The sequence below is a fragment of the Garra rufa genome, chromosome 1 (assembly GCF_049309525.1).
Source record: "Garra rufa chromosome 1, GarRuf1.0, whole genome shotgun sequence".
Classification (NCBI taxonomy): Eukaryota; Metazoa; Chordata; class Actinopteri; order Cypriniformes; family Cyprinidae; genus Garra; species Garra rufa.
The window spans coordinates 70,443,731-70,467,424 of record NC_133361.1 but is presented as its reverse complement, the minus strand read 5'-3'; the positions used below and the strand labels follow the sequence as shown (position 1 = coordinate 70,467,424).

The 23,694-nt window shown below is 46.4% G+C and overlaps 26 non-coding genes across 26 annotated transcripts; 5 read left to right on the top strand and 21 right to left on the bottom strand.

Annotated features, from left to right (window-relative positions):
* Positions 1-763: 763 nt before the first annotated feature.
* LOC141347984 (small nucleolar RNA U3) lies at positions 764-979 on the bottom strand. Its single transcript, XR_012357447.1, has one exon. It is a non-coding gene; the product is annotated as a small nucleolar RNA U3 (small nucleolar RNA).
* A 973-nt stretch (positions 980-1,952) lies between these two features.
* On the bottom strand, positions 1,953-2,093 carry LOC141284564 (U4 spliceosomal RNA). Its single transcript, XR_012338449.1, has one exon. It is a non-coding gene; the product is annotated as a U4 spliceosomal RNA (small nuclear RNA).
* Positions 2,094-2,583: 490 nt separating this feature from the next.
* Positions 2,584-2,665, top strand: trnas-gcu (transfer RNA serine (anticodon GCU)). Its single transcript has one exon. It is a non-coding gene; the product is annotated as a tRNA-Ser (tRNA).
* Positions 2,666-3,154: 489 nt separating this feature from the next.
* Positions 3,155-3,293, bottom strand: LOC141286166 (U4 spliceosomal RNA). The gene has a single exon (XR_012339236.1). It is a non-coding gene; the product is annotated as a U4 spliceosomal RNA (small nuclear RNA).
* Positions 3,294-3,875: 582 nt separating this feature from the next.
* Positions 3,876-3,949, bottom strand: trnan-guu (transfer RNA asparagine (anticodon GUU)). Its single transcript has one exon. It is a non-coding gene; the product is annotated as a tRNA-Asn (tRNA).
* A 1,471-nt stretch (positions 3,950-5,420) lies between these two features.
* LOC141347973 (small nucleolar RNA U3) lies at positions 5,421-5,636 on the bottom strand. The gene has a single exon (XR_012357446.1). It is a non-coding gene; the product is annotated as a small nucleolar RNA U3 (small nucleolar RNA).
* Positions 5,637-6,609: 973 nt separating this feature from the next.
* Positions 6,610-6,750, bottom strand: LOC141284555 (U4 spliceosomal RNA). The gene has a single exon (XR_012338448.1). It is a non-coding gene; the product is annotated as a U4 spliceosomal RNA (small nuclear RNA).
* A 490-nt stretch (positions 6,751-7,240) lies between these two features.
* trnas-gcu (transfer RNA serine (anticodon GCU)) lies at positions 7,241-7,322 on the top strand. The gene has a single exon. It is a non-coding gene; the product is annotated as a tRNA-Ser (tRNA).
* A 489-nt stretch (positions 7,323-7,811) lies between these two features.
* On the bottom strand, positions 7,812-7,950 carry LOC141286155 (U4 spliceosomal RNA). Its single transcript, XR_012339235.1, has one exon. It is a non-coding gene; the product is annotated as a U4 spliceosomal RNA (small nuclear RNA).
* A 582-nt stretch (positions 7,951-8,532) lies between these two features.
* On the bottom strand, positions 8,533-8,606 carry trnan-guu (transfer RNA asparagine (anticodon GUU)). Its single transcript has one exon. It is a non-coding gene; the product is annotated as a tRNA-Asn (tRNA).
* A 1,471-nt stretch (positions 8,607-10,077) lies between these two features.
* On the bottom strand, positions 10,078-10,293 carry LOC141347962 (small nucleolar RNA U3). Its single transcript, XR_012357445.1, has one exon. It is a non-coding gene; the product is annotated as a small nucleolar RNA U3 (small nucleolar RNA).
* A 973-nt stretch (positions 10,294-11,266) lies between these two features.
* On the bottom strand, positions 11,267-11,407 carry LOC141284549 (U4 spliceosomal RNA). The gene has a single exon (XR_012338446.1). It is a non-coding gene; the product is annotated as a U4 spliceosomal RNA (small nuclear RNA).
* Positions 11,408-11,897: 490 nt separating this feature from the next.
* Positions 11,898-11,979, top strand: trnas-gcu (transfer RNA serine (anticodon GCU)). The gene has a single exon. It is a non-coding gene; the product is annotated as a tRNA-Ser (tRNA).
* Positions 11,980-12,468: 489 nt separating this feature from the next.
* On the bottom strand, positions 12,469-12,607 carry LOC141286144 (U4 spliceosomal RNA). Its single transcript, XR_012339234.1, has one exon. It is a non-coding gene; the product is annotated as a U4 spliceosomal RNA (small nuclear RNA).
* Positions 12,608-13,189: 582 nt separating this feature from the next.
* Positions 13,190-13,263, bottom strand: trnan-guu (transfer RNA asparagine (anticodon GUU)). The gene has a single exon. It is a non-coding gene; the product is annotated as a tRNA-Asn (tRNA).
* A 1,465-nt stretch (positions 13,264-14,728) lies between these two features.
* On the bottom strand, positions 14,729-14,944 carry LOC141348450 (small nucleolar RNA U3). Its single transcript, XR_012357497.1, has one exon. It is a non-coding gene; the product is annotated as a small nucleolar RNA U3 (small nucleolar RNA).
* A 973-nt stretch (positions 14,945-15,917) lies between these two features.
* On the bottom strand, positions 15,918-16,058 carry LOC141284543 (U4 spliceosomal RNA). Its single transcript, XR_012338445.1, has one exon. It is a non-coding gene; the product is annotated as a U4 spliceosomal RNA (small nuclear RNA).
* Positions 16,059-16,548: 490 nt separating this feature from the next.
* Positions 16,549-16,630, top strand: trnas-gcu (transfer RNA serine (anticodon GCU)). The gene has a single exon. It is a non-coding gene; the product is annotated as a tRNA-Ser (tRNA).
* A 489-nt stretch (positions 16,631-17,119) lies between these two features.
* LOC141286133 (U4 spliceosomal RNA) lies at positions 17,120-17,258 on the bottom strand. The gene has a single exon (XR_012339233.1). It is a non-coding gene; the product is annotated as a U4 spliceosomal RNA (small nuclear RNA).
* Positions 17,259-17,840: 582 nt separating this feature from the next.
* On the bottom strand, positions 17,841-17,914 carry trnan-guu (transfer RNA asparagine (anticodon GUU)). Its single transcript has one exon. It is a non-coding gene; the product is annotated as a tRNA-Asn (tRNA).
* A 1,471-nt stretch (positions 17,915-19,385) lies between these two features.
* Positions 19,386-19,601, bottom strand: LOC141347951 (small nucleolar RNA U3). The gene has a single exon (XR_012357444.1). It is a non-coding gene; the product is annotated as a small nucleolar RNA U3 (small nucleolar RNA).
* Positions 19,602-20,574: 973 nt separating this feature from the next.
* On the bottom strand, positions 20,575-20,715 carry LOC141284540 (U4 spliceosomal RNA). Its single transcript, XR_012338444.1, has one exon. It is a non-coding gene; the product is annotated as a U4 spliceosomal RNA (small nuclear RNA).
* A 490-nt stretch (positions 20,716-21,205) lies between these two features.
* Positions 21,206-21,287, top strand: trnas-gcu (transfer RNA serine (anticodon GCU)). Its single transcript has one exon. It is a non-coding gene; the product is annotated as a tRNA-Ser (tRNA).
* Positions 21,288-21,776: 489 nt separating this feature from the next.
* LOC141286122 (U4 spliceosomal RNA) lies at positions 21,777-21,915 on the bottom strand. The gene has a single exon (XR_012339232.1). It is a non-coding gene; the product is annotated as a U4 spliceosomal RNA (small nuclear RNA).
* A 582-nt stretch (positions 21,916-22,497) lies between these two features.
* Positions 22,498-22,571, bottom strand: trnan-guu (transfer RNA asparagine (anticodon GUU)). The gene has a single exon. It is a non-coding gene; the product is annotated as a tRNA-Asn (tRNA).
* A 191-nt stretch (positions 22,572-22,762) lies between these two features.
* On the bottom strand, positions 22,763-22,835 carry trnak-cuu (transfer RNA lysine (anticodon CUU)). Its single transcript has one exon. It is a non-coding gene; the product is annotated as a tRNA-Lys (tRNA).
* Between the last annotated feature and the right edge of the window lie 859 nt (positions 22,836-23,694).

The following is a 23,694-nucleotide window of genomic DNA, read 5'->3' as shown; positions in this document are numbered from 1 at the left end:
TAACGTCAGTACATCAGTAAAACAAGGCAAGCCACTGAAGGGACACGGTTAGCTTAATGCTAGCGCTAGCCTGTTACATTGCAGTACAAAAGATATCACTTACCACATAAACAGAGAGATGACTGTGCTGATGATGGTGAATGATGGAGAAATAACTGCGCTGATGATGGCGAATGATTTACAGATCCAGAGTATCACCGAGAAGCAGCTGAACTTGTGTGGTAAGAAGCGCTCCCTCTGCATTATAACTTTACACAGAGCACATGGATCACAGTAATGAGACTAAAATGTCTGCGATACAAAACGGCAGATTCAACAAACCACATATTAAAAGCCGCTAGAGCTCCTAATTAAATAAATATTTTTATCAATGTGCCAGCTATAGAGATGAGCAGCTCTGTGAAACAGCCAATCGGAGCAGAGCTCATTAATATTCATGAAGCTTCCAAAAAAGGCAATAACAGAGCATTTCATTCTAGGGACAAATCCTAGGGTTGTAAATGGTCCTGTAAAACCGTTTCTGGAGATTGTTTGCCCTTTCCTATGCCATATACCTTCTATGCAGATATCAAAGAACAAATTAAAATATTCTCTCAATGCATTTTATGGCAACTTTAAGTTGATAGAACCAGCTGACATCTTATCCTGACATTCTGAATATCAAGGATGGTGACACCCACCAACAAAAATGTAAAAAAAAAAAAAAAAATCTCAATCATAACGACTCATAAGATTTTTAATCTGATATTTACATTTTTCAGAGACCACTCTGACCATACTCTCTTCTTCTACGCTGCTTAAATGCCACACAGAACGTTCATCAATGGTGTGGAGCATATGAAATAAACCATTATTCCACACCCGATTCACGCTCAGAAAAGAGTATCAAAGCTCATCATCGTAGTTTGGGAGACACTACACTTTTGAAACACATTTCCTAGTTAGAAACTATAGAAATGATCCCTGAAAGTATAGTCTTGACCTCCATTTTGCAAAACCAGCTTAGGCGAGTTCTGACACTTTGAGTCTCAGAGATGGTTACAACCTAACAACAGAGATGAGAAAAGTTACATTTGAAACATCATTAGAGTCCTAAAATTTTGTTTGTAATTTTAGTTGGATGCAGTTTTCATTGGCCCCCAAATTACACAGGCGAAACTGAGGCTCTCGCGTTGTGCGAGACTGTCAACCCGTCCCGTGGGTAGGGCTTAAAGCAGGCTTAGAGATTTCTTCTGTCAGTTTTGACCCAATCTGTTTTTGGGAAGCGCAGTTTGACCCAGCAGTGCGGGCCAACAACATGTTCTGTTTTGCCGCGTGAAGGCGGTTTAATGCTTTGGACAGCGTATGGTTGAGATGTGATTTTCCACCAATTTGGGGCACCTTTCTTATGGAAATCAAGGATGATTTCATGGGAAATGGCAAACTGGTGTAGCGTTTGGCTAATAAGCTAAAGCTACAAAGGATGTACCGGTGCCCCGTCGTCCGAGCAGAATCCACATTCGGCCGTAATCGGAGGTTACTACTAACGTTCGATTGTGTCTCATAGGGAGTTTGGCGCAGGGCCTCAGTGGAAAACAGGCCCTCGGCGGCTGAAACAAAAGACGAAGAATGCATCCACATGCACATGAATCAGGAATGTTAAATAAAGAAACCCCGCCGGATGACGAGGTGGTCCAGTGGTTAAGGCGGTGGAAGGCTAATACATTGTGCTCGACACGCATTCGAAGCTTTAGCGCCACTGAGAGGCCACCGGACCAGACAGGCCCAACATGTTTACGATGGGTAACGGTGAGCTGTAATTGCGTTGCAGTTTAACGATACTTGTCTTGAGAACATATTGACAAAACAACAAACCTTCTGGCTCTGGCGCACTATCATCAGCAGACCGTTTTTTTGGCGAGGAAAAAAAACCCTAAACGAAACAAGGCTATATTTCTCAACAAAACTCTAAGCCTCCAGAGAGACTAGCAAAAATTGCCAAAGATAACTGTATTTCAAGTCATCCTGGCGGGGTATTGGGTAAAGTTTTCAACCAGCAATGATCGCGCCTCGGACAAACCTCATAGGCTACAATATTGCCTCTGCGAAAGAATGCAGGCGACGGTCGTGACCTTTGTCTGCACCTACGTGGATGTGAACCGACAAGGTGGTAGCAAGCTTTAAACTGCCGCACAAACAGTCTCCTGCCACGGGTTGCTGCACCGTGTTTCTACGGAACAGATTAGAGGTGTGTAAAAGACGGCTCATTCACTATTCCCTCTGTGCTCAAAACAGCCAGCTGAAAGCACGGCAGCAGCAGCTGAAAAGGTCCGCAGCATGGCCTATCTCGGTCAGCAAGGGGACGGGGTGGCCGAGTGGTTAAGGCGATGGACTGCTAATCCATTTTGCTCTGTGCAATGGTTGGAATCCATTCTTGTCGTTCGGTTCCTTTAGCACTGGACCTTAATCCGGGTCCTGGGGACCCCATGCTAAACTTTTTGTGTGTCCTCCTTATCTAACACACTCAGTTCAGTTCTTTGAGTTCTCCACTAATGAACTGATGATCTGAATCAGGAGTGCTAAATAAAAAATGCCACGTAAAATGACGAGGTGGCCGAGTGGTTAAGGCGATGGACTGCTAATCCATTGTGCTCTGCACGCGTGGGTTCGAATCCCATCCTCGTCGTTCGGCTCCTTTAGCAGTAATCCTCGTCCTGGGGACCCCACTCTGCGCTTTTTGTGTCTTCCTTATCTGACACACTCAGTTCAGTTCACTGAGTGCTCTACTAATGAGCCGATGGTCTGAATCGGGAGTGTTAAATAAAAGGACCACGGAAAGTGACGGGGTGGTCGAGTGGTTAAGGCGATGCAAGGCTAATCCGTTGTGCTAGGCTCACCTTGGTTTGTGTGGGTTTGAATCCCGTCCTCTTCATTTGATGATTTAGCACCACTGAGAGCCCACCAGAACAGACAGGCCCAACCTGTTTACGATGGGTAGCGGTGAGCTGTGATTGTGCTGTAGTTTAATGATACCTGCAGCGAAGTCTTGAGAGCATATTGACAAAACAACAAATCTTCTGGCTCCGGCACGCTATGATCTGTAGACACCTCTTTGACGAGGACCAACAACCAGCCACTCTAACAAAACGAAGCAAAACTTTGTTTTTCAAGAAGCGTCCAGAGAGACCGGCAAAAACTGAGAAGCTGACTGTATTTCAAATCATCCAGATGGGATATCGGGGAAAGTTTACAACCAGCAATGATCACACCTCAGATAAACCACACAAGCTACAACATTGCCTCTGCGATAGAATACCGGTGACGGTCGTGACCTTTTCTTGCAGCTACGTGGATGTGATCCGACAAGGTGATAGCAAGCTGGATGAGCCCCAGAGACAGATCATCAGTGAAGACCTCTTCACCTAGACGGCCATCGACGCAAGACTGTGAAAACCAGATCCTCTCCAATCTGACACTGTGGCAACATGGAACTTTTGCATCTACATTAAAATTAGTCTGTTTGTTCTTATTCTGAGGTCACCGTAGCCGCCATATCCATTCTGTATTCCGATTAGATGGTCACTGCAGTCCCCCGGATCCAGTCCGTACCAAGAGCAGATGGTGGATCAGCACCTTCAGCCGAATGTCAGCGGATACCATGTCAACTAGATGAGCCCCAGAGACAGATCATCAGTAAAGAATGAATCCACATGCCACAGCAAACTCGAGCTGGTGAAAATGTTCACCAAACACCCGCCGCTGACTTCTTTTAAAAGAAGCCAGCTTATTGAAGGTGCACAGGATAAACGCCCTGAGAAAGCTGTGCCTCGCAACCCTAAGAATGGCATAGGCGCTAGTGGACACCTGACGCGCGTGCAAAACACCGGCATTTCACACGTCCCTGGGTGGGCTCGAACCACCAACCTTTCGGTTAACAGCCGAACGCGCTAACTGATTGCGCCACAGAGACAGACATTGTGCATCTGCTGCCGCGGGATCACGGTTGTAAAAGCAAGGGTTAGGGTTAGGGATTAGAATCGCACGTACTAACAGGCTGTTTTGAAAGATGTTTCCGGAGCTCGCAAAATCCACTTAGCCTGTGCGGAGAATGGGCACGCTGGAGCCCGCCACCCTGTTGGGAAGAAAGAGCGCCAACAGAGCCGCCCAACTGAGATTAAGAGTCTCATGCTCTACCGACTGAGCTAGCCGGGCTGGTTGTGGTCTCCTTCACCGGGTCGGACGCAGTTTTCATCGGCTCCCAAATGACACAGGCGAAACGGAGGCTCTCGCGTTGTGCAAGACTGTCGAGCCGTCCCGTGGGTAGTGCTTAGAGCAGGCTTAGAGTTTTCTTCTGTCAGTTTTGACCCAATCTGTTATTGGGAAGCGCAGTTTGACCCAGCAGTGCGGGCCAACAACATGTTCTGTCTTGCCGCGTGAAGGCGGTTCAATGCTTTGGTCAGCGTATGGTTGAGATGTGATTTTCCACCAATTTGGGGCACCTTTCTTATGGAAATCAAGGATAAATCTATATAAGGATAAGGATAAATCTTCTATATTTCGGTGGTCTTTTGCAAACACTAGATTTATATGTCAGTTCCAACATAACACCGACTGTTACGCAACAGTCCCGGGATCGTTAATAGTTACGCCTCCAACATTTGCATCGCCCAATCATCGGTAACGTCAGTACATCAGTAAAACAAGGCAAGCCACTGAAGGGACACGGTTAGCTTAATGCTAGCGCTAGCCTGTTACATTGCAGTACAAAAGATATCACTTACCACATAAACAGAGAGATGACTGTGCTGATGATGGTGAATGATGGAGAAATAACTGCGCTGATGATGGCGAATGATTTACAGATCCAGAGTATCACCGAGAAGCAGCTGAACTTGTGTGGTAAGAAGCGCTCCCTCTGCATTATAACTTTACACAGAGCACATGGATCACAGTAATGAGACTAAAATGTCTGCGATACAAAACGGCAGATTCAACAAACCACATATTAAAAGCCGCTAGAGCTCCTAATTAAATAAATATTTTTATCAATGTGCCAGCTATAGAGATGAGCAGCTCTGTGAAACAGCCAATCGGAGCAGAGCTCATTAATATTCATGAAGCTTCCAAAAAAGGCAATAACAGAGCATTTCATTCTAGGGACAAATCCTAGGGTTGTAAATGGTCCTGTAAAACCGTTTCTGGAGATTGTTTGCCCTTTCCTATGCCATATACCTTCTATGCAGATATCAAAGAACAAATTAAAATATTCTCTCAATGCATTTTATGGCAACTTTAAGTTGATAGAACCAGCTGACATCTTATCCTGACATTCTGAATATCAAGGATGGTGACACCCACCAACAAAAATGTAAAAAAAAAAAAAAAAATCTCAATCATAACGACTCATAAGATTTTTAATCTGATATTTACATTTTTCAGAGACCACTCTGACCATACTCTCTTCTTCTACGCTGCTTAAATGCCACACAGAACGTTCATCAATGGTGTGGAGCATATGAAATAAACCATTATTCCACACCCGATTCACGCTCAGAAAAGAGTATCAAAGCTCATCATCGTAGTTTGGGAGACACTACACTTTTGAAACACATTTCCTAGTTAGAAACTATAGAAATGATCCCTGAAAGTATAGTCTTGACCTCCATTTTGCAAAACCAGCTTAGGCGAGTTCTGACACTTTGAGTCTCAGAGATGGTTACAACCTAACAACAGAGATGAGAAAAGTTACATTTGAAACATCATTAGAGTCCTAAAATTTTGTTTGTAATTTTAGTTGGATGCAGTTTTCATTGGCCCCCAAATTACACAGGCGAAACTGAGGCTCTCGCGTTGTGCGAGACTGTCAACCCGTCCCGTGGGTAGGGCTTAAAGCAGGCTTAGAGATTTCTTCTGTCAGTTTTGACCCAATCTGTTTTTGGGAAGCGCAGTTTGACCCAGCAGTGCGGGCCAACAACATGTTCTGTTTTGCCGCGTGAAGGCGGTTTAATGCTTTGGACAGCGTATGGTTGAGATGTGATTTTCCACCAATTTGGGGCACCTTTCTTATGGAAATCAAGGATGATTTCATGGGAAATGGCAAACTGGTGTAGCGTTTGGCTAATAAGCTAAAGCTACAAAGGATGTACCGGTGCCCCGTCGTCCGAGCAGAATCCACATTCGGCCGTAATCGGAGGTTACTACTAACGTTCGATTGTGTCTCATAGGGAGTTTGGCGCAGGGCCTCAGTGGAAAACAGGCCCTCGGCGGCTGAAACAAAAGACGAAGAATGCATCCACATGCACATGAATCAGGAATGTTAAATAAAGAAACCCCGCCGGATGACGAGGTGGTCCAGTGGTTAAGGCGGTGGAAGGCTAATACATTGTGCTCGACACGCATTCGAAGCTTTAGCGCCACTGAGAGGCCACCGGACCAGACAGGCCCAACATGTTTACGATGGGTAACGGTGAGCTGTAATTGCGTTGCAGTTTAACGATACTTGTCTTGAGAACATATTGACAAAACAACAAACCTTCTGGCTCTGGCGCACTATCATCAGCAGACCGTTTTTTTGGCGAGGAAAAAAAACCCTAAACGAAACAAGGCTATATTTCTCAACAAAACTCTAAGCCTCCAGAGAGACTAGCAAAAATTGCCAAAGATAACTGTATTTCAAGTCATCCTGGCGGGGTATTGGGTAAAGTTTTCAACCAGCAATGATCGCGCCTCGGACAAACCTCATAGGCTACAATATTGCCTCTGCGAAAGAATGCAGGCGACGGTCGTGACCTTTGTCTGCACCTACGTGGATGTGAACCGACAAGGTGGTAGCAAGCTTTAAACTGCCGCACAAACAGTCTCCTGCCACGGGTTGCTGCACCGTGTTTCTACGGAACAGATTAGAGGTGTGTAAAAGACGGCTCATTCACTATTCCCTCTGTGCTCAAAACAGCCAGCTGAAAGCACGGCAGCAGCAGCTGAAAAGGTCCGCAGCATGGCCTATCTCGGTCAGCAAGGGGACGGGGTGGCCGAGTGGTTAAGGCGATGGACTGCTAATCCATTTTGCTCTGTGCAATGGTTGGAATCCATTCTTGTCGTTCGGTTCCTTTAGCACTGGACCTTAATCCGGGTCCTGGGGACCCCATGCTAAACTTTTTGTGTGTCCTCCTTATCTAACACACTCAGTTCAGTTCTTTGAGTTCTCCACTAATGAACTGATGATCTGAATCAGGAGTGCTAAATAAAAAATGCCACGTAAAATGACGAGGTGGCCGAGTGGTTAAGGCGATGGACTGCTAATCCATTGTGCTCTGCACGCGTGGGTTCGAATCCCATCCTCGTCGTTCGGCTCCTTTAGCAGTAATCCTCGTCCTGGGGACCCCACTCTGCGCTTTTTGTGTCTTCCTTATCTGACACACTCAGTTCAGTTCACTGAGTGCTCTACTAATGAGCCGATGGTCTGAATCGGGAGTGTTAAATAAAAGGACCACGGAAAGTGACGGGGTGGTCGAGTGGTTAAGGCGATGCAAGGCTAATCCGTTGTGCTAGGCTCACCTTGGTTTGTGTGGGTTTGAATCCCGTCCTCTTCATTTGATGATTTAGCACCACTGAGAGCCCACCAGAACAGACAGGCCCAACCTGTTTACGATGGGTAGCGGTGAGCTGTGATTGTGCTGTAGTTTAATGATACCTGCAGCGAAGTCTTGAGAGCATATTGACAAAACAACAAATCTTCTGGCTCCGGCACGCTATGATCTGTAGACACCTCTTTGACGAGGACCAACAACCAGCCACTCTAACAAAACGAAGCAAAACTTTGTTTTTCAAGAAGCGTCCAGAGAGACCGGCAAAAACTGAGAAGCTGACTGTATTTCAAATCATCCAGATGGGATATCGGGGAAAGTTTACAACCAGCAATGATCACACCTCAGATAAACCACACAAGCTACAACATTGCCTCTGCGATAGAATACCGGTGACGGTCGTGACCTTTTCTTGCAGCTACGTGGATGTGATCCGACAAGGTGATAGCAAGCTGGATGAGCCCCAGAGACAGATCATCAGTGAAGACCTCTTCACCTAGACGGCCATCGACGCAAGACTGTGAAAACCAGATCCTCTCCAATCTGACACTGTGGCAACATGGAACTTTTGCATCTACATTAAAATTAGTCTGTTTGTTCTTATTCTGAGGTCACCGTAGCCGCCATATCCATTCTGTATTCCGATTAGATGGTCACTGCAGTCCCCCGGATCCAGTCCGTACCAAGAGCAGATGGTGGATCAGCACCTTCAGCCGAATGTCAGCGGATACCATGTCAACTAGATGAGCCCCAGAGACAGATCATCAGTAAAGAATGAATCCACATGCCACAGCAAACTCGAGCTGGTGAAAATGTTCACCAAACACCCGCCGCTGACTTCTTTTAAAAGAAGCCAGCTTATTGAAGGTGCACAGGATAAACGCCCTGAGAAAGCTGTGCCTCGCAACCCTAAGAATGGCATAGGCGCTAGTGGACACCTGACGCGCGTGTAAAACACCGGCATTTCACACGTCCCTGGGTGGGCTCGAACCACCAACCTTTCGGTTAACAGCCGAACGCGCTAACTGATTGCGCCACAGAGACAGACATTGCGCATCTGCTGCCGCGGGATCACGGTTGTAAAAGCAAGGGTTAGGGTTAGGGATTAGAATCGCACGTACTAACAGGCTGTTTTGAAAGATGTTTCCGGAGCTCGCAAAATCCACTTAGCCTGTGCGGAGAATGGGCACGCTGGAGCCCGCCACCCTGTTGGGAAGAAAGAGCGCCAACAGAGCCGCCCAACTGAGATTAAGAGTCTCATGCTCTACCGACTGAGCTAGCCGGGCTGGTTGTGGTCTCCTTCACCGGGTCGGACGCAGTTTTCATCGGCTCCCAAATGACACAGGCGAAACGGAGGCTCTCGCGTTGTGCAAGACTGTCGAGCCGTCCCGTGGGTAGTGCTTAGAGCAGGCTTAGAGTTTTCTTCTGTCAGTTTTGACCCAATCTGTTATTGGGAAGCGCAGTTTGACCCAGCAGTGCGGGCCAACAACATGTTCTGTCTTGCCGCGTGAAGGCGGTTCAATGCTTTGGTCAGCGTATGGTTGAGATGTGATTTTCCACCAATTTGGGGCACCTTTCTTATGGAAATCAAGGATAAATCTATATAAGGATAAGGATAAATCTTCTATATTTCGGTGGTCTTTTGCAAACACTAGATTTATATGTCAGTTCCAACATAACACCGACTGTTACGCAACAGTCCCGGGATCGTTAATAGTTACGCCTCCAACATTTGCATCGCCCAATCATCGGTAACGTCAGTACATCAGTAAAACAAGGCAAGCCACTGAAGGGACACGGTTAGCTTAATGCTAGCGCTAGCCTGTTACATTGCAGTACAAAAGATATCACTTACCACATAAACAGAGAGATGACTGTGCTGATGATGGTGAATGATGGAGAAATAACTGCGCTGATGATGGCGAATGATTTACAGATCCAGAGTATCACCGAGAAGCAGCTGAACTTGTGTGGTAAGAAGCGCTCCCTCTGCATTATAACTTTACACAGAGCACATGGATCACAGTAATGAGACTAAAATGTCTGCGATACAAAACGGCAGATTCAACAAACCACATATTAAAAGCCGCTAGAGCTCCTAATTAAATAAATATTTTTATCAATGTGCCAGCTATAGAGATGAGCAGCTCTGTGAAACAGCCAATCGGAGCAGAGCTCATTAATATTCATGAAGCTTCCAAAAAAGGCAATAACAGAGCATTTCATTCTAGGGACAAATCCTAGGGTTGTAAATGGTCCTGTAAAACCGTTTCTGGAGATTGTTTGCCCTTTCCTATGCCATATACCTTCTATGCAGATATCAAAGAACAAATTAAAATATTCTCTCAATGCATTTTATGGCAACTTTAAGTTGATAGAACCAGCTGACATCTTATCCTGACATTCTGAATATCAAGGATGGTGACACCCACCAACAAAAATGTAAAAAAAAAAAAAAAAATCTCAATCATAACGACTCATAAGATTTTTAATCTGATATTTACATTTTTCAGAGACCACTCTGACCATACTCTCTTCTTCTACGCTGCTTAAATGCCACACAGAACGTTCATCAATGGTGTGGAGCATATGAAATAAACCATTATTCCACACCCGATTCACGCTCAGAAAAGAGTATCAAAGCTCATCATCGTAGTTTGGGAGACACTACACTTTTGAAACACATTTCCTAGTTAGAAACTATAGAAATGATCCCTGAAAGTATAGTCTTGACCTCCATTTTGCAAAACCAGCTTAGGCGAGTTCTGACACTTTGAGTCTCAGAGATGGTTACAACCTAACAACAGAGATGAGAAAAGTTACATTTGAAACATCATTAGAGTCCTAAAATTTTGTTTGTAATTTTAGTTGGATGCAGTTTTCATTGGCCCCCAAATTACACAGGCGAAACTGAGGCTCTCGCGTTGTGCGAGACTGTCAACCCGTCCCGTGGGTAGGGCTTAAAGCAGGCTTAGAGATTTCTTCTGTCAGTTTTGACCCAATCTGTTTTTGGGAAGCGCAGTTTGACCCAGCAGTGCGGGCCAACAACATGTTCTGTTTTGCCGCGTGAAGGCGGTTTAATGCTTTGGACAGCGTATGGTTGAGATGTGATTTTCCACCAATTTGGGGCACCTTTCTTATGGAAATCAAGGATGATTTCATGGGAAATGGCAAACTGGTGTAGCGTTTGGCTAATAAGCTAAAGCTACAAAGGATGTACCGGTGCCCCGTCGTCCGAGCAGAATCCACATTCGGCCGTAATCGGAGGTTACTACTAACGTTCGATTGTGTCTCATAGGGAGTTTGGCGCAGGGCCTCAGTGGAAAACAGGCCCTCGGCGGCTGAAACAAAAGACGAAGAATGCATCCACATGCACATGAATCAGGAATGTTAAATAAAGAAACCCCGCCGGATGACGAGGTGGTCCAGTGGTTAAGGCGGTGGAAGGCTAATACATTGTGCTCGACACGCATTCGAAGCTTTAGCGCCACTGAGAGGCCACCGGACCAGACAGGCCCAACATGTTTACGATGGGTAACGGTGAGCTGTAATTGCGTTGCAGTTTAACGATACTTGTCTTGAGAACATATTGACAAAACAACAAACCTTCTGGCTCTGGCGCACTATCATCAGCAGACCGTTTTTTTGGCGAGGAAAAAAAACCCTAAACGAAACAAGGCTATATTTCTCAACAAAACTCTAAGCCTCCAGAGAGACTAGCAAAAATTGCCAAAGATAACTGTATTTCAAGTCATCCTGGCGGGGTATTGGGTAAAGTTTTCAACCAGCAATGATCGCGCCTCGGACAAACCTCATAGGCTACAATATTGCCTCTGCGAAAGAATGCAGGCGACGGTCGTGACCTTTGTCTGCACCTACGTGGATGTGAACCGACAAGGTGGTAGCAAGCTTTAAACTGCCGCACAAACAGTCTCCTGCCACGGGTTGCTGCACCGTGTTTCTACGGAACAGATTAGAGGTGTGTAAAAGACGGCTCATTCACTATTCCCTCTGTGCTCAAAACAGCCAGCTGAAAGCACGGCAGCAGCAGCTGAAAAGGTCCGCAGCATGGCCTATCTCGGTCAGCAAGGGGACGGGGTGGCCGAGTGGTTAAGGCGATGGACTGCTAATCCATTTTGCTCTGTGCAATGGTTGGAATCCATTCTTGTCGTTCGGTTCCTTTAGCACTGGACCTTAATCCGGGTCCTGGGGACCCCATGCTAAACTTTTTGTGTGTCCTCCTTATCTAACACACTCAGTTCAGTTCTTTGAGTTCTCCACTAATGAACTGATGATCTGAATCAGGAGTGCTAAATAAAAAATGCCACGTAAAATGACGAGGTGGCCGAGTGGTTAAGGCGATGGACTGCTAATCCATTGTGCTCTGCACGCGTGGGTTCGAATCCCATCCTCGTCGTTCGGCTCCTTTAGCAGTAATCCTCGTCCTGGGGACCCCACTCTGCGCTTTTTGTGTCTTCCTTATCTGACACACTCAGTTCAGTTCACTGAGTGCTCTACTAATGAGCCGATGGTCTGAATCGGGAGTGTTAAATAAAAGGACCACGGAAAGTGACGGGGTGGTCGAGTGGTTAAGGCGATGCAAGGCTAATCCGTTGTGCTAGGCTCACCTTGGTTTGTGTGGGTTTGAATCCCGTCCTCTTCATTTGATGATTTAGCACCACTGAGAGCCCACCAGAACAGACAGGCCCAACCTGTTTACGATGGGTAGCGGTGAGCTGTGATTGTGCTGTAGTTTAATGATACCTGCAGCGAAGTCTTGAGAGCATATTGACAAAACAACAAATCTTCTGGCTCCGGCACGCTATGATCTGTAGACACCTCTTTGACGAGGACCAACAACCAGCCACTCTAACAAAACGAAGCAAAACTTTGTTTTTCAAGAAGCGTCCAGAGAGACCGGCAAAAACTGAGAAGCTGACTGTATTTCAAATCATCCAGATGGGATATCGGGGAAAGTTTACAACCAGCAATGATCACACCTCAGATAAACCACACAAGCTACAACATTGCCTCTGCGATAGAATACCGGTGACGGTCGTGACCTTTTCTTGCAGCTACGTGGATGTGATCCGACAAGGTGATAGCAAGCTGGATGAGCCCCAGAGACAGATCATCAGTGAAGACCTCTTCACCTAGACGGCCATCGACGCAAGACTGTGAAAACCAGATCCTCTCCAATCTGACACTGTGGCAACATGAAACTTTTGCATCTACATTAAAATTAGTCTGTTTGTTCTTATTCTGAGGTCACCGTAGCCGCCATATCCATTCTGTATTCCGATTAGATGGTCACTGCAGTCCCCCGGATCCAGTCCGTACCAAGAGCAGATGGTGGATCAGCACCTTCAGCCGAATGTCAGCGGATACCATGTCAACTAGATGAGCCCCAGAGACAGATCATCAGTAAAGAATGAATCCACATGCCACAGCAAACTCGAGCTGGTGAAAATGTTCACCAAACACCCGCCGCTGACTTCTTTTAAAAGAAGCCAGCTTATTGAAGGTGCACAGGATAAACGCCCTGAGAAAGCTGTGCCTCGCAACCCTAAGAATGGCATAGGCGCTAGTGGACACCTGACGCGCGTGCAAAACACCGGCATTTCACACGTCCCTGGGTGGGCTCGAACCACCAACCTTTCGGTTAACAGCCGAACGCGCTAACTGATTGCGCCACAGAGACAGACATTGCGCATCTGCTGCCGCGGGATCACGGTTGTAAAAGCAAGGGTTAGGGTTAGGGATTAGAATCGCACGTACTAACAGGCTGTTTTGAAAGATGTTTCCGGAGCTCGCAAAATCCACTTAGCCTGTGCGGAGAATGGGCACGCTGGAGCCCGCCACCCTGTTGGGAAGAAAGAGCGCCAACAGAGCCGCCCAACTGAGATTAAGAGTCTCATGCTCTACCGACTGAGCTAGCCGGGCTGGTTGTGGTCTCCTTCACCGGGTCGGACGCAGTTTTCATCGGCTCCCAAATGACACAGGCGAAACGGAGGCTCTCGCGTTGTGCAAGACTGTCGAGCCGTCCCGTGGGTAGTGCTTAGAGCAGGCTTAGAGTTTTCTTCTGTCAGTTTTGACCCAATCTGTTATTGGGAAGCGCAGTTTGACCCAGCAGTGCGGGCCAACAACATGTTCTGTCTTGCCGCGTGAAGGCGGTTCAATGCTTTGGTCAGCGTATGGTTGAGATGTGATTTTCCACCAATTTGGGGCACCTTTCTTATGGAAATCAAGGATAAATCTATATAAGGATAAGGATAAATCTTCTATATTTCGGTGGTCTTTTGCAAACACTAGATTTATATGTCAGTTCCAACATAACACCGACTGTTACGCAACAGTCCCGGGATCGTTAATAGTTACGCCTCCAACATTTGCATCGCCCAATCATCGGTAACGTCAGTACATCAGTAAAACAAGGCAAGCCACTGAAGGGACACGGTTAGCTTAATGCTAGCGCTAGCCTGTTACATTGCAGTACAAAAGATATCACTTACCACATAAACAGAGAGATGACTGTGCTGATGATGGTGAATGATGGAGAAATAACTGCGCTGATGATGGCGAATGATTTACAGATCCAGAGTATCACCGAGAAGCAGCTGAACTTGTGTGGTAAGAAGCGCTCCCTCTGCATTATAACTTTACACAGAGCACATGGATCACAGTAATGAGACTAAAATGTCTGCGATACAAAACGGCAGATTCAACAAACCACATATTAAAAGCCGCTAGAGCTCCTAATTAAATAAATATTTTTATCAATGTGCCAGCTATAGAGATGAGCAGCTCTGTGAAACAGCCAATCGGAGCAGAGCTCATTAATATTCATGAAGCTTCCAAAAAAGGCAATAACAGAGCATTTCATTCTAGGGACAAATCCTAGGGTTGTAAATGGTCCTGTAAAACCGTTTCTGGAGATTGTTTGCCCTTTCCTATGCCATATACCTTCTATGCAGATATCAAAGAACAAATTAAAATATTCTCTCAATGCATTTTATGGCAACTTTAAGTTGATAGAACCAGCTGACATCTTATCCTGACATTCTGAATATCAAGGATGGTGACACCCACCAACAAAAATGTAAAAAAAAAAATCTCAATCATAACGACTCATAAGATTTTTAATCTGATATTTACATTTTTCAGAGACCACTCTGACCATAATCTCTTCTTCTACGCTGCTTAAATGCCACACAGAACGTTCATCAATGGTGTGGAGCATATGAAATAAACCATTATTCCACACCCGATTCACGCTCAGAAAAGAGTATCAAAGCTCATCATCGTAGTTTGGGAGACACTACACTTTTGAAACACATTTCCTAGTTAGAAACTATAGAAATGATCCCTGAAAGTATAGTCTTGACCTCCATTTTGCAAAACCAGCTTAGGCGAGTTCTGACACTTTGAGTCTCAGAGATGGTTACAACCTAACAACAGAGATGAGAAAAGTTACATTTGAAACATCATTAGAGTCCTAAAATTTTGTTTGTAATTTTAGTTGGATGCAGTTTTCATTGGCCCCCAAATTACACAGGCGAAACTGAGGCTCTCGCGTTGTGCGAGACTGTCAACCCGTCCCGTGGGTAGGGCTTAAAGCAGGCTTAGAGATTTCTTCTGTCAGTTTTGACCCAATCTGTTTTTGGGAAGCGCAGTTTGACCCAGCAGTGCGGGCCAACAACATGTTCTGTTTTGCCGCGTGAAGGCGGTTTAATGCTTTGGACAGCGTATGGTTGAGATGTGATTTTCCACCAATTTGGGGCACCTTTCTTATGGAAATCAAGGATGATTTCATGGGAAATGGCAAACTGGTGTAGCGTTTGGCTAATAAGCTAAAGCTACAAAGGATGTACCGGTGCCCCGTCGTCCGAGCAGAATCCACATTCGGCCGTAATCGGAGGTTACTACTAACGTTCGATTGTGTCTCATAGGGAGTTTGGCGCAGGGCCTCAGTGGAAAACAGGCCCTCGGCGGCTGAAACAAAAGACGAAGAATGCATCCACATGCACATGAATCAGGAATGTTAAATAAAGAAACCCCGCCGGATGACGAGGTGGTCCAGTGGTTAAGGCGGTGGAAGGCTAATACATTGTGCTCGACACGCATTCGAAGCTTTAGCGCCACTGAGAGGCCACCGGACCAGACAGGCCCAACATGTTTACGATGGGTAACGGTGAGCTGTAATTGCGTTGCAGTTTAACGATACTTGTCTTGAGAACATATTGACAAAACAACAAACCTTCTGGCTCTGGCGCACTATCATCAGCAGACCGTTTTTTTGGCGAGGAAAAAAAACCCTAAACGAAACAAGGCTATATTTCTCAACAAAACTCTAAGCCTCCAGAGAGACTAGCAAAAATTGCCAAAGATAACTGTATTTCAAGTCATCCTGGCGGGGTATTGGGTAAAGTTTTCAACCAGCAATGATCGCGCCTCGGACAAACCTCATAGGCTACAATATTGCCTCTGCGAAAGAATGCAGGCGACGGTCGTGACCTTTTTCTGCACCTACGTGGATGTGAACCGACAAGGTGGTAGCAAGCTTTAAACTGCCGCACAAACAGTCTCCTGCCACGGGTTGCTGCACCGTGTTTCTACGGAACAGATTAGAGGTGTGTAAAAGACGGCTCATTCACTATTCCCTCTGTGCTCAAAACAGCCAGCTGAAAGCACGGCAGCAGCAGCTGAAAAGGTCCGCAGCATGGCCTATCTCGGTCAGCAAGGGGACGGGGTGGCCGAGTGGTTAAGGCGATGGACTGCTAATCCATTTTGCTCTGTGCAATGGTTGGAATCCATTCTTGTCGTTCGGTTCCTTTAGCACTGGACCTTAATCCGGGTCCTGGGGACCCCATGCTAAACTTTTTGTGTGTCCTCCTTATCTAACACACTCAGTTCAGTTCTTTGAGTTCTCCACTAATGAACTGATGATCTGAATCAGGAGTGCTAAATAAAAAATGCCACGTAAAATGACGAGGTGGCCGAGTGGTTAAGGCGATGGACTGCTAATCCATTGTGCTCTGCACGCGTGGGTTCGAATCCCATCCTCGTCGTTCGGCTCCTTTAGCAGTAATCCTCGTCCTGGGGACCCCACTCTGCGCTTTTTGTGTCTTCCTTATCTGACACACTCAGTTCAGTTCACTGAGTGCTCTACTAATGAGCCGATGGTCTGAATCGGGAGTGTTAAATAAAAGGACCACGGAAAGTGACGGGGTGGTCGAGTGGTTAAGGCGATGCAAGGCTAATCCGTTGTGCTAGGCTCACCTTGGTTTGTGTGGGTTTGAATCCCGTCCTCTTCATTTGATGATTTAGCACCACTGAGAGCCCACCAGAACAGACAGGCCCAACCTGTTTACGATGGGTAGCGGTGAGCTGTGATTGTGCTGTAGTTTAATGATACCTGCAGCGAAGTCTTGAGAGCATATTGACAAAACAACAAATCTTCTGGCTCCGGCACGCTATGATCTGTAGACACCTCTTTGACGAGGACCAACAACCAGCCACTCTAACAAAACGAAGCAAAACTTTGTTTTTCAAGAAGCGTCCAGAGAGACCGGCAAAAACTGAGAAGCTGACTGTATTTCAAATCATCCAGATGGGATATCGGGGAAAGTTTACAACCAGCAATGATCACACCTCAGATAAACCACACAAGCTACAACATTGCCTCTGCGATAGAATACCGGTGACGGTCGTGACCTTTTCTTGCAGCTACGTGGATGTGATCCGACAAGGTGATAGCAAGCTGGATGAGCCCCAGAGACAGATCATCAGTGAAGACCTCTTCACCTAGACGGCCATCGACGCAAGACTGTGAAAACCAGATCCTCTCCAATCTGACACTGTGGCAACATGGAACTTTTGCATCTACATTAAAATTAGTCTGTTTGTTCTTATTCTGAGGTCACCGTAGCCGCCATATCCATTCTGTATTCCGATTAGATGGTCACTGCAGTCCCCCGGATCCAGTCCGTACCAAGAGCAGATGGTGGATCAGCACCTTCAGCCGAATGTCAGCGGATACCATGTCAACTAGATGAGCCCCAGAGACAGATCATCAGTAAAGAATGAATCCACATGCCACAGCAAACTCGAGCTGGTGAAAATGTTCACCAAACACCCGCCGCTGACTTCTTTTAAAAGAAGCCAGCTTATTGAAGGTGCACAGGATAAACGCCCTGAGAAAGCTGTGCCTCGCAACCCTAAGAATGGCATAGGCGCTAGTGGACACCTGACGCGCGTGCAAAACACCGGCATTTCACACGTCCCTGGGTGGGCTCGAACCACCAACCTTTCGGTTAACAGCCGAACGCGCTAACTGATTGCGCCACAGAGACAGACATTGCGCATCTGCTGCCGCGGGATCACGGTTGTAAAAGCAAGGGTTAGGGTTAGGGATTAGAATCGCACGTACTAACAGGCTGTTTTGAAAGATGTTTCCGGAGCTCGCAAAATCCACTTAGCCTGTGCGGAGAATGGGCACGCTGGAGCCCGCCACCCTGTTGGGAAGAAAGAGCGCCAACAGAGCCGCCCAACTGAGATTAAGAGTCTCATGCTCTACCGACTGAGCTAGCCGGGCTGGTTGTGGTCTCCTTCACCGGGTCGGACGCAGTTTTCATCGGCTCCCAAATGACACAGGCGAAACGGAGGCTCTCGCGTTGTGCAAGACTGTCGAGCCGTCCCGTGGGTAGTGCTTAGAGCAGGCTTAGAGTTTTCTTCTGTCAGTTTTGACCCAATCTGTTATTGGGAAGCGCAGTTTGACCCAGCAGTGCGGGCCAACAACATGTTCTGTCTTGCCGCGTGAAGGCGGTTCAATGCTTTGGTCAGCGTATGGTTGAGATGTGATTTTCCACCAATTTGGGGCACCTTTCTTATGGAAATCAAGGATAAATCTATATAAGGATAAGGATAAATCTTCTATATTTCGGTGGTCTTTTGCAAACACTAGATTTATATGTCAGTTCCAACATAACACCGACTGTTACGCAACAGTCCCGGGATCGTTAATAGTTACGCCTCCAACATTTGCATCGCCCAATCATCGGTAACGTCAGTACATCAGTAAAACAAGGCAAGCCACTGAAGGGACACGGTTAGCTTAATGCTAGCGCTAGCCTGTTACATTGCAGTACAAAAGATATCACTTACCACATAAACAGAGAGATGACTGTGCTGATGATGGTGAATGATGGAGAAATAACTGCGCTGATGATGGCGAATGATTTACAGATCCAGAGTATCACCGAGAAGCAGCTGAACTTGTGTGGTAAGAAGCGCTCCCTCTGCATTATAACTTTACACAGAGCACATGGATCACAGTAATGAGACTAAAATGTCTGCGATACAAAACGGCAGATTCAACAAACCACATATTAAAAGCCGCTAGAGCTCCTAATTAAATAAATATTTTTATCAATGTGCCAGCTATAGAGATGAGCAGCTCTGTGAAACAGCCAATCGGAGCAGAGCTCATTAATATTCATGAAGCTTCCAAAAAAGGCAATAACAGAGCATTTCATTCTAGGGACAAATCCTAGGGTTGTAAATGGTCCTGTAAAACCGTTTCTGGAGATTGTTTGCCCTTTCCTATGCCATATACCTTCTATGCAGATATCAAAGAACAAATTAAAATATTCTCTCAATGCATTTTATGGCAACTTTAAGTTGATAGAACCAGCTGACATCTTATCCTGACATTCTGAATATCAAGGATGGTGACACCCACCAACAAAAATGTAAAAAAAAAAAAAAAAATCTCAATCATAACGACTCATAAGATTTTTAATCTGATATTTACATTTTTCAGAGACCACTCTGACCATACTCTCTTCTTCTACGCTGCTTAAATGCCACACAGAACGTTCATCAATGGTGTGGAGCATATGAAATAAACCATTATTCCACACCCGATTCACGCTCAGAAAAGAGTATCAAAGCTCATCATCGTAGTTTGGGAGACACTACACTTTTGAAACACATTTCCTAGTTAGAAACTATAGAAATGATCCCTGAAAGTATAGTCTTGACCTCCATTTTGCAAAACCAGCTTAGGCGAGTTCTGACACTTTGAGTCTCAGAGATGGTTACAACCTAACAACAGAGATGAGAAAAGTTACATTTGAAACATCATTAGAGTCCTAAAATTTTGTTTGTAATTTTAGTTGGATGCAGTTTTCATTGGCCCCCAAATTACACAGGCGAAACTGAGGCTCTCGCGTTGTGCGAGACTGTCAACCCGTCCCGTGGGTAGGGCTTAAAGCAGGCTTAGAGATTTCTTCTGTCAGTTTTGACCCAATCTGTTTTTGGGAAGCGCAGTTTGACCCAGCAGTGCGGGCCAACAACATGTTCTGTTTTGCCGCGTGAAGGCGGTTTAATGCTTTGGACAGCGTATGGTTGAGATGTGATTTTCCACCAATTTGGGGCACCTTTCTTATGGAAATCAAGGATGATTTCATGGGAAATGGCAAACTGGTGTAGCGTTTGGCTAATAAGCTAAAGCTACAAAGGATGTACCGGTGCCCCGTCGTCCGAGCAGAATCCACATTCGGCCGTAATCGGAGGTTACTACTAACGTTCGATTGTGTCTCATAGGGAGTTTGGCGCAGGGCCTCAGTGGAAAACAGGCCCTCGGCGGCTGAAACAAAAGACGAAGAATGCATCCACATGCACATGAATCAGGAATGTTAAATAAAGAAACCCCGCCGGATGACGAGGTGGTCCAGTGGTTAAGGCGGTGGAAGGCTAATACATTGTGCTCGACACGCATTCGAAGCTTTAGCGCCACTGAGAGGCCACCGGACCAGACAGGCCCAACATGTTTACGATGGGTAACGGTGAGCTGTAATTGCGTTGCAGTTTAACGATACTTGTCTTGAGAACATATTGACAAAACAACAAACCTTCTGGCTCTGGCGCACTATCATCAGCAGACCGTTTTTTTGGCGAGGAAAAAAAACCCTAAACGAAACAAGGCTATATTTCTCAACAAAACTCTAAGCCTCCAGAGAGACTAGCAAAAATTGCCAAAGATAACTGTATTTCAAGTCATCCTGGCGGGGTATTGGGTAAAGTTTTCAACCAGCAATGATCGCGCCTCGGACAAACCTCATAGGCTACAATATTGCCTCTGCGAAAGAATGCAGGCGACGGTCGTGACCTTTTTCTGCACCTACGTGGATGTGAACCGACAAGGTGGTAGCAAGCTTTAAACTGCCGCACAAACAGTCTCCTGCCACGGGTTGCTGCACCGTGTTTCTACGGAACAGATTAGAGGTGTGTAAAAGACGGCTCATTCACTATTCCCTCTGTGCTCAAAACAGCCAGCTGAAAGCACGGCAGCAGCAGCTGAAAAGGTCCGCAGCATGGCCTATCTCGGTCAGCAAGGGGACGGGGTGGCCGAGTGGTTAAGGCGATGGACTGCTAATCCATTTTGCTCTGTGCAATGGTTGGAATCCATTCTTGTCGTTCGGTTCCTTTAGCACTGGACCTTAATCCGGGTCCTGGGGACCCCATGCTAAACTTTTTGTGTGTCCTCCTTATCTAACACACTCAGTTCAGTTCTTTGAGTTCTCCACTAATGAACTGATGATCTGAATCAGGAGTGCTAAATAAAAAATGCCACGTAAAATGACGAGGTGGCCGAGTGGTTAAGGCGATGGACTGCTAATCCATTGTGCTCTGCACGCGTGGGTTCGAATCCCATCCTCGTCGTTCGGCTCCTTTAGCAGTAATCCTCGTCCTGGGGACCCCACTCTGCGCTTTTTGTGTCTTCCTTATCTGACACACTCAGTTCAGTTCACTGAGTGCTCTACTAATGAGCCGATGGTCTGAATCGGGAGTGTTAAATAAAAGGACCACGGAAAGTGACGGGGTGGTCGAGTGGTTAAGGCGATGCAAGGCTAATCCGTTGTGCTAGGCTCACCTTGGTTTGTGTGGGTTTGAATCCCGTCCTCTTCATTTGATGATTTAGCACCACTGAGAGCCCACCAGAACAGACAGGCCCAACCTGTTTACGATGGGTAGCGGTGAGCTGTGATTGTGCTGTAGTTTAATGATACCTGCAGCGAAGTCTTGAGAGCATATTGACAAAACAACAAATCTTCTGGCTCCGGCACGCTATGATCTGTAGACACCTCTTTGACGAGGACCAACAACCAGCCACTCTAACAAAACGAAGCAAAACTTTGTTTTTCAAGAAGCGTCCAGAGAGACCGGCAAAAACTGAGAAGCTGACTGTATTTCAAATCATCCAGATGGGATATCGGGGAAAGTTTACAACCAGCAATGATCACACCTCAGATAAACCACACAAGCTACAACATTGCCTCTGCGATAGAATACCGGTGACGGTCGTGACCTTTTCTTGCAGCTACGTGGATGTGATCCGACAAGGTGATAGCAAGCTGGATGAGCCCCAGAGACAGATCATCAGTGAAGACCTCTTCACCTAGACGGCCATCGACGCAAGACTGTGAAAACCAGATCCTCTCCAATCTGACACTGTGGCAACATGGAACTTTTGCATCTACATTAAAATTAGTCTGTTTGTTCTTATTCTGAGGTCACCGTAGCCGCCATATCCATTCTGTATTCCGATTAGATGGTCACTGCAGTCCCCCGGATCCAGTCCGTACCAAGAGCAGATGGTGGATCAGCACCTTCAGCCGAATGTCAGCGGATACCATGTCAACTAGATGAGCCCCAGAGACAGATCATCAGTAAAGAATGAATCCACATGCCACAGCAAACTCGAGCTGGTGAAAATGTTCACCAAACACCCGCCGCTGACTTCTTTTAAAAGAAGCCAGCTTATTGAAGGTGCACAGGATAAACGCCCTGAGAAAGCTGTGCCTCGCAACCCTAAGAATGGCATAGGCGCTAGTGGACACCTGACGCGCGTGCAAAACACCGGCATTTCACACGTCCCTGGGTGGGCTCGAACCACCAACCTTTCGGTTAACAGCCGAACGCGCTAACTGATTGCGCCACAGAGACAGACATTGCGCATCTGCTGCCGCGGGATCACGGTTGTAAAAGCAAGGGTTAGGGTTAGGGATTAGAATCGCACGTACTAACAGGCTGTTTTGAAAGATGTTTCCGGAGCTCGCAAAATCCACTTAGCCTGTGCGGAGAATGGGCACGCTGGAGCCCGCCACCCTGTTGGGAAGAAAGAGCGCCAACAGAGCCGCCCAACGTGGGGCTCGAACCCACGACCCTGAGATTAAGAGTCTCATGCTCTACCGACTGAGCTAGCCGGGCTGGTTGTGGTCTCCTTCACCGGGTCGGACGCAGTTTTCATCGGCTCCCAAATGACACAGGCGAAACGGAGGCTCTCGCGTTGTGCAAGACTGTCGAGCCGTCCCGTGGGTAGTGCTTAGAGCAGGCTTAGAGTTTTCTTCTGTCAGTTTTGACCCAATCTGTTATTGGGAAGCGCAGTTTGACCCAGCAGTGCGGGCCAACAACATGTTCTGTCTTGCCGCGTGAAGGCGGTTCAATGCTTTGGTCAGCGTATGGTTGAGATGTGATTTTCCACCAATTTGGGGCACCTTTCTTATGGAAATCAAGGATAAATCTATATAAGGATAAGGATAAATCTTCTATATTTCGGTGGTCTTTTGCAAACACTAGATTTATATGTCAGTTCCAACATAACACCGACTGTTACGCAACAGTCCCGGGATCGTTAATAGTTACGCCTCCAACATTTGCATCGCCCAATCATCGGTAACGTCAGTACATCAGTAAAACAAGGCAAGCCACTGAAGGGACACGGTTAGCTTAATGCTAGCGCTAGCCTGTTACATTGCAGTACAAAAGATATCACTTACCACATAAACAGAGAGATGACTGTGCTGATGATGGTGAATGATGGAGAAATAACTGCGCTGATGATGGCGAATGATTTACAGATCCAGAGTATCACCGAGAAGCAGCTGAACTTGTGTGGTAAGAAGCGCTCCCTCTGCATTATAACTTTACACAGAGCACATGGATCACAGTAATGAGACTAAAATGTCTGCGATACAAAACGGCAGATTCAACAAACCACATATTAAAAGCCGCTAGAGCTCCTAATTAAATAAATATTTTTATCAATGTGCCAGCTATAGAGATGAGC